General features: G+C 43.7%; 1 protein-coding gene across 1 annotated transcript in view; it reads left to right on the top strand.

Annotated features, from left to right (window-relative positions):
• Positions 1–4,813: 4,813 nt before the first annotated feature.
• si:dkey-91i10.2 (uncharacterized protein LOC555224 homolog) overlaps positions 4,814–7,724 on the top strand; it is a 71,995-nt gene continuing 69,084 nt past the window's right edge. The window contains exon 1 of the mRNA XM_064976703.1: positions 4,814–4,895. The gene's annotated coding sequence lies outside the window, so the exon portion shown is untranslated. The remainder of the gene's footprint in view (positions 4,896–7,724) is intronic.

Below are 7,724 nucleotides of genomic sequence, written 5' to 3'. Positions count from 1 at the left end.
AAAAGAAAATGGCCAAACACATAATTGTGAGGCAAAATATTAGGGTGAGATAGATAAATTAAAAGCAGATTTTTGCTGGGGATTTTAGGACTGATATATTTAAAGGGACAGATCAGCGCTATTCAGGATACATTGCAAATGAATGGGAAGCTCTTTTTAATTAGGTCTTTGTTACATCATTGTCAGGATGTGTGATTAAGGAGAATGGCATAACATAATTAAAGATTTAAGATGTGTTAAGAGATTGCCAGGACCATGACACAGCAACCCTGCCTCATTGTGTGTGTCCAGGCGTGTGTATGTGTGTTTAAGAGAGAGAGAGCTCTACTTCTAAAGCCAAAAAGTAAAAGACAATCATTTCTAGGTAATTGTGTTATATAAAGCTTAATAAATAAGGCTACCAAGCTGCTAGGACAGAATGTCACGTTCTGACCTTTATCTCCTTTGTTTTGTCTTTATTTAGTATGGTCAGGGCGTGAGTTGGGGTGGGCAGTCTATGTTTTGTGTTTCTATGTTTGGTTTCTGTTTCGGCCGAGTATGGTTCTCAATCAGAGGCAGGTGTCATTAGTTGTCTCTGATTGAGAATCATACTTAGGTGGCCTGGGTTTCATTGTTGGTTTGTGGGTGTTTGTTTCCTGTGTTAGTGTTTGTGCCACACGGGACTGTTTAGTTTAATTTCACTTTGTTATTTTGTAGTCTTTCATGTTCAGTTTTTCTAAAAAAAAACATGGACACTTACCACCCTGCGTTTTGGTCCGATCCTTGCTACACTTCTTCAGATGAAGAAGAGGAAATCTGTCGTTACACAGAACTGATCTGGCTGCAACTTCAATTAGCACTGAAGTGTGAAATGAGAGGTGTGAAGATTCTTGAGCCTAACAATGGCAGGAGAGTTTCACAGCCCCCCACCACCCAAATGCAGAGTCATTTGAAGCCCTCATGGCTTATCCCTGTGGAGAGGTCATTACAATACAGTACCCCATGGATATTAAAAATAACACTGTACGGAATAAATATATTTTTTAAGCTCCTCAAGGACAGTCCAGAGACAGACACTATTTGCTGAGGGGAATGTAAGCAACTGAATTTTCCATACAGACCATCCCCTGGCATGGCACAGTGCTATCAGAGCACACTACCCCTATGTCAAGAGCGAGGGTATTGGCCCAGGGTGGAAACTCACAATACTAGAGGAAATTGAAACAACCTCTGTCAACGTGTTCAAGTCTGGAACAGTAATGGTGCAGGGCATCCTCATGCAATTCCAGCAGGTCTTTTAAGGGATCACAGCAGGAAAAGCAGGAAAATATCTCTCTGTGACAACTCCCCCATCCTGAGTGAGTCTGATCACACCTCTTCAACCTGTCCTGCAGACGAGGATTGTCACCCCCCCAGCACTGAACACACCCAGGTCCATAACTGCACTGCTCCTCCATCATAGAGAGGGATAAATTCACAGAGCTGGAGAAAGACTTGGTGGAGCTCAGAGAGCTAGTCCACAGAACAGGAATTTGAAGCGAAGCAATGTACCTGTTACCCAGGCCACTGCTGGGCTCCTAGGTAGCAGTGCCTGTGTGGGTGCGGAATGCCTGATGAAACTTTTGGGGAACTACTGCCGCAACCTGGACATTAAGACAGCCATCACTGTTGGTGTGGTTGGTGGGTACATTTTAAATGTACATTTGTCATTTAACAGACGCTGTTATCCAGAGCTTCTTCAAATCAAAATGTATTTTTCACATGTGCCGAATGCAACCGGTGCAGACTTTAAAGTGAAATAATTACGTAAAAGCCCTTAACCAACAATGCAGATTTAAGAAAATACCTGCCAAAAAGTAAGAGGTAAGTATAAAAAATCCTTAAAGAGCAGCAGTAAATAACAATAGCGGGCTATATACAGGGGGTACCGGTATTGAGGTAATATGTACATGTAGGTGGAATTATTAAAGTGACTATGCATAGAGTAGCAGCATCGTAGAAGGGTGGGGGGTAATGCAAATAGTCTGGGTAGCCATTTGATTAGCTGTTCATGATCCTTATGACTTAGGGGTAGAAGCTGTTTAGAAGCCTCTTGGACCTAGACTTAACTCTCCGGTAACGCTTGCCGTGCGGCAGCAGAGAGAACAGTCTTTGACTAGGGTGGCTGGAGTCTTTGACAAAAAATTTAGGGCCTTCTTCTGACACTGCCTGGTATAGAGGCCCTGGATGGCAGGAATCTTGGCCCCGGTGATGTACTGGGCCATACACACTACCCTCTGTAGTAGAGGTCGACTGATTAGTTAGGGCCGATTTCCAAGTTTTCATAACAATCGGTAATCCACCTCTTCATCCACCTCTGGCCTGCTCGCCTCCCTACCACTGAGGAAGTACAGTTCCCGCTCAGCCCAGTCAAAACTCTTCGCTGCTCTGGCCCCCCAATGGTGGAACAAACTCCCTCACGACGCCAGGACAGCGGAGTCAATCACCACCTTCCGGAGACACCTGAAACCCCACCTCTTTAAGGAATACCTAGGATAGGATAAAGTAATCCTTCTCACCCCCCCCCTTAAATGATTTAGATGCACTATTGTAAAGTGGCTGTTCCACTGGATGTCATAAGGTGAATTCACCAATTTGTAAGTCGCTCTGGATAAGAGCGTCTGCCAAATGACTTAAATGTAAATGTAATGTCCACACAATACAAATGTAACACTGTTACGCTGAGGTGTAACAGAGAGCAGGACACTCCCCCGGAGAAGCCAGCAGAACAGCCCACCCAGACCCGGACCCAAACCCCAACAGACCCCACCCCCTTCTAACCCCACCCCCTCTTAACAGCCCCCCTGTCAGCTCCTCTGATAGCTCTCTTGACAACCCCCACACATCCATTGAGGACACACAAAAGCCAGAGATTGTGCTCCTCATTGACTCAAATGGCAAAATACATTCAAGAGGAAAAACTTTTTCCCAAACACAAAGTGGCTAATCTCTGGTGCCCAAACACTAGGCATGCCCCGGAGCTGTTGTCAGAGGACAAACTAGGGTCCCTCAGCCACATCATAATTCACATGGGCACAAATGACCTGAGGGCTCAGTAGGAAAGAGTGGCCACAGCACTCAAGTCATTGATTGAAAAAGCTTATTCCACTTTCCCCAACGCACAAGTGATTATCTTCACCTTGCTACCACGAAAAGACTTTCACCCTGCCACCAACCAGCAACCTTGGAAAAATCATCTGCATTATCATTAACAGCAGACTCATACATTTCCTCAGCAAAAACAATGTACTGAGCAAATATCAAATTGTGTTTCAACCAAATTACCGTTCAACAGACCAGGTATTCACCCTGCACACCCTAATTGACAAACAAACAAACCAAAAAACGGCAAAGTATTCATGCTTTGTTGATTTCAAAAAAGCTTTTGCTCAATTTGGGTAACGTTATTAGCGCACACCATTGCTTAACTTGCTAGCCATTTCACAGCACCTCCCTTTTGACCTCCTCCTTTTCCGCAGCAAACAGTGATCTGGGTCAACAGCATCAATGTCACAGTTTAACTTTAGTCCGTCCCTCACCCCAACCCGGGCTCGAACCAGGGACCCTCTGCACACACCGACAACAGTTACCCATGAAGCATCATTACCCATCGCGCCACAAAAGCCACAGCCCTTGCAGAGCAAGGGGAACCACTACTTCAAGGTCTCAGAGCGCGCACCACCGCTAACTAGCTAGCCATTTCACATCGGTTACACATGCAGAACAGAATTAGGCAGAAAAGAGCTGTTAAATTCTACAACAACCTAAAAGGAAGCGACTTCCAAACCTTCCATAACAAAGCCATCACCTACAGAGAAATTAACCTGAAGAAGACTCCCCTAAGCAAACAGGTCCAGGGTCTTTGTTCACAAACACATATAGACCCAACAAAATCACGAGAAAACAAAAAGATAATTACTTGACACATTGGAAATAATTTACAAAAAAAACAGAGAAAACTATAATGCTATTTGGCCCTAAAAAGAGAGTACACTGTGACTGACCCAAAACTAAGGAAATCTTTGACTGCGGAAGGCAGACCTGGCTCTCAAGAGAAGACAGGCTATGTGCACACTGCCCACAAAATGAGGTGGAAACTGAGCTGCACTTCCTAACCTCCTTCCAAATGTATGCCCATATTAGAGACATATATTTCCTTCAGATTACACAGATCCACAAATAATTTGAAAACGACTCCAATTTTGACAAACTCCTATATCTATTGGGTGAAAAACCCCTGTGTGCCATCACAGTAGCAAGATTTGTGATCTGTTGCCACAAGAAAAAGGCAACCAGTGAAGAACAAACACTATTGTAAATACAACCAGTATTTATGTTTATTTATTTTCCTTTTTGTACTTTAACTATTTGCACATCAGTACAACACTGTATATAGACATAATATGACATTTGAAATGCCTATTATTTTGGAACTTTTGTGAGTGTAATGTTTACTGTTAACTTTGACTGTTTATTTCACTTTAGTTTATTATCTATTTCACTTGCTTTGGCAATGTTAACATATGTTTCCCATGCCAGTAAAGCCCTAAAACAGCGAGAGAGAGGAGTAACCGAGATCAGAGAGTGAGTAGAATGCGCTTCACCACTTATACACCGCTGCTGCCTGCCCCGCTTCCCGGTTTCCATGCCGACAGCGAGGGTTGTTCAGTTGGAGCATGCTCGGTAGGACTCTTTTCCGTTGACCGTAACGTAACAACAGCTAGGCAGAGAGAGGGCTGGAGTATTCATACACACACACGCGCGCACACACACTGCTAGAGCACAGCAGAGAAGAGTGTAGGAGAGAGCAGATGGAGTCTAGCTGCATGCCTGCTGTACTGAGCTGGACTGAGACACACGCTTTACTCACAACAAAGGTGAATCTGCAGAGATTCTTATCTCTCATGTCTTACGCATGTGTAGAATGTTGTTGTGTAATATTTTTGTCTTTCATGAGAATTGGACAGGAGCAAAGAGTTTTCATGGACTGATTTTGTACCAGGAATGAATGGGCAGTTTGTGTGCTATAGTCTACATGTGCTCTATACTCTGTTATGGGTAATGAACGAGGCACCTTTAATTTGAGCTAGGATGGCCTAACATATATACGCAGTTGATGATCTGTTACAGTAGATACTGTAAAGGCAGCACTGTGTATAACTAGAGTAAGGTTTCATCCGTCTTGTTTGACTGAAGTGCACATTTCTACTTTATCCTGAAAGGTTGGAGAAAGCGTCTCTTGCAGTGCGTATTCTAAGGATACATAAATTATGCATTTGCTGACAGAATTAAGCAATACAGTACCTAACGTTACTCAGCCAGAAATAAATGAATAAATTGTATGTTGTGCATGTATCACAGTGTTCTGTACTATAGACACTTCTGATAGGAGAGACCAACACGCTTGATATGTTTGTTTATTCAGCACAGACATCAGATGACTGCCTGTAGCGCTGGGATATCTGTTAGCTATGTATGTGTGTGCGTTCTCATGTCGTTCCCCTCTGATGCGCAGAGAAATGCTGATTATGAACATCTTTATCCCACACCCCTGTCACATGACTTGTGTGTTGCGAGATGGTGGTCACTCTCCAGTCATGCATTGCTGACCTTCTGACGATTATGTTGGCGGAGTGGGGCAGAGGCAGGGTCATAACCATAGACATAGAATTACCAGCCATATTGAGTGTACCCAGGAGTTACATTCCCGTTGTCTTTTGTTTTTCTAGTAATTATATTTCTATGGTCATGACACTGGTGTGTTTTGCCATTATTATGTATGTGGTTTGTCATTTTGCCCCATTTCTCTGTCAGGCACACATGGCCGCCATTGTAAATAAGAATTTGTTCTTAATTGACTTACCTGGATAAACAAAGGTTAAATAAAAAATAAAAATAATGATTCACCCCGGGCCTCCCACCAGGCAGGCTAATGCATCCATGGGAGGATCAGATGAACTGGGCACGCTAATGAATCCATGGGAGGATCAGATGAACTGGGCAGGCTAATGAATCCATGGGAGGATCAGATGAACTGGACAGGCTAATGAATCCATGGGAGGATCAGATGAACTGGGCAGGCTAATGAATCCATGGGAGGATCAGATGAACTGGACAGGCTAATGCATCCATGGGAGGATCAGATTAACTGGGCAGGCTAATGAATCCATGGGAGGATCAGATGAACTGGACAGGCTAATGAATCCATGGGAGGATCAGATGAACTGGGCAGGCTAATGAATCCATGGGAGGATCAGATGAACTGGGCAGGCTAATGCATCCATGGGAGGATCAGATGAACTGGGCAGGCTAATGAATCCATGGGAGGATCAGATGAACTGGGCAGGCTAATGCATCCATGGGAGGATCAGATGAACTGGGCAGGCTAATGCATCCATGGGAGGATCAGATGAACTGGGCAGGCTAATGCATCCATGGGAGGATCAGATGAACTGGGCAGGCTAATGAATCCATGGAGTATCAATAGTGTGTTCGTATGCACTGGATCGTATCACGGGCTAGTCTGGGCTGAACTGGGCTGGGTTGCACTGGAGGCAAGCCTGTGTCCCAAATTGCACCTGATTCCCTATGGGCCCTGGTCAAAACTAGCGCACTACATGGGGAATAGGGTGCCATTTGGGACATACATATTGACTCCGTCTGCTGAATTCAGTCGCTCCAGGATGTGCACTGTAAACCCCAATGTACTGTGATCAAAACCTTTGAGGGAATCCATCACACTTAATATATCATAGTACAATTACGTAGTGATTTTGTAGTAATTACTCAAACCGATTGAGTCACTATGACCATGTAGTGGTTCCAGATTTGAGTTCTGTCATCAATTGTAATGCCTTCACTAAGCCACGCCCCCAATAAAATGTCCTATTGTGCCTTTCCTTTTCGAGTGAATTATAGAGTTCACACCCATGACTGTAGTGACAGAGACATGGTTGTTGAATGTGTATGTTGCTGGTCCTGATGCCTTCACCAAGTGAGTTCGTAGGCTAATGCTATCATTATAATGAATTAATAATTAATTATAATTAACTCTTTGTGACAATGCATTTTTTGTGACAATAAATTACATGTCTCATAAGGCCTTACTTTGAGGCCTAGCGTTACCCTAACTAATACAGTGGCCTGAAACTCATGATTTAGTTTGTTTTCTAAATTCCAGTAATTATCCCAAAATTCCCAGATAAAAAAATAAAATAAACCTGGTTGAAAGATTTCCAAGGAATTTTCCAAACGGGATTTCTAGAAAGTGTGGGAAACGTACCAGAATTTTACAACCCTACTTGCAAGTCACATTATGCTGGCATGCAAAGTGATGTGTATTCTTATTGGAATCCAGCCAGAGTTTGGATATCCAACAGCTTTCATTTTTATTCACCTTCAACCGGCATTCAGAATTACTGCCAGGGTTAGGAACAATGTGAGGAGAACAGTGTGAGACCTGCGTGGTTCTGTTACCGGTTCTGACCGACATTTCCGCTTCTAAATCGACCTGTGGATACCATAGTATTGTATTGGTCAGTAGCTCTGATTCTCACCAACACAGACGTATGTCTGCTGTGTGAAGCAGGATGTGAAATCTGACACCACTTGAAGCTGGGATGTCCCTCCCACCATTTCATTCACTCATCTGACTGTCCAACTATGGGCTGGACCTTACATCACAGCCACTTACATCGTAGCGCAGC

The sequence above is a fragment of the Oncorhynchus masou genome, chromosome 10, assembly GCF_036934945.1.
Source record: "Oncorhynchus masou masou isolate Uvic2021 chromosome 10, UVic_Omas_1.1, whole genome shotgun sequence".
Taxonomy (NCBI): domain Eukaryota; kingdom Metazoa; phylum Chordata; class Actinopteri; order Salmoniformes; family Salmonidae; genus Oncorhynchus; species Oncorhynchus masou.
This window is presented reverse-complemented; position numbering and strand designations above follow the sequence as displayed.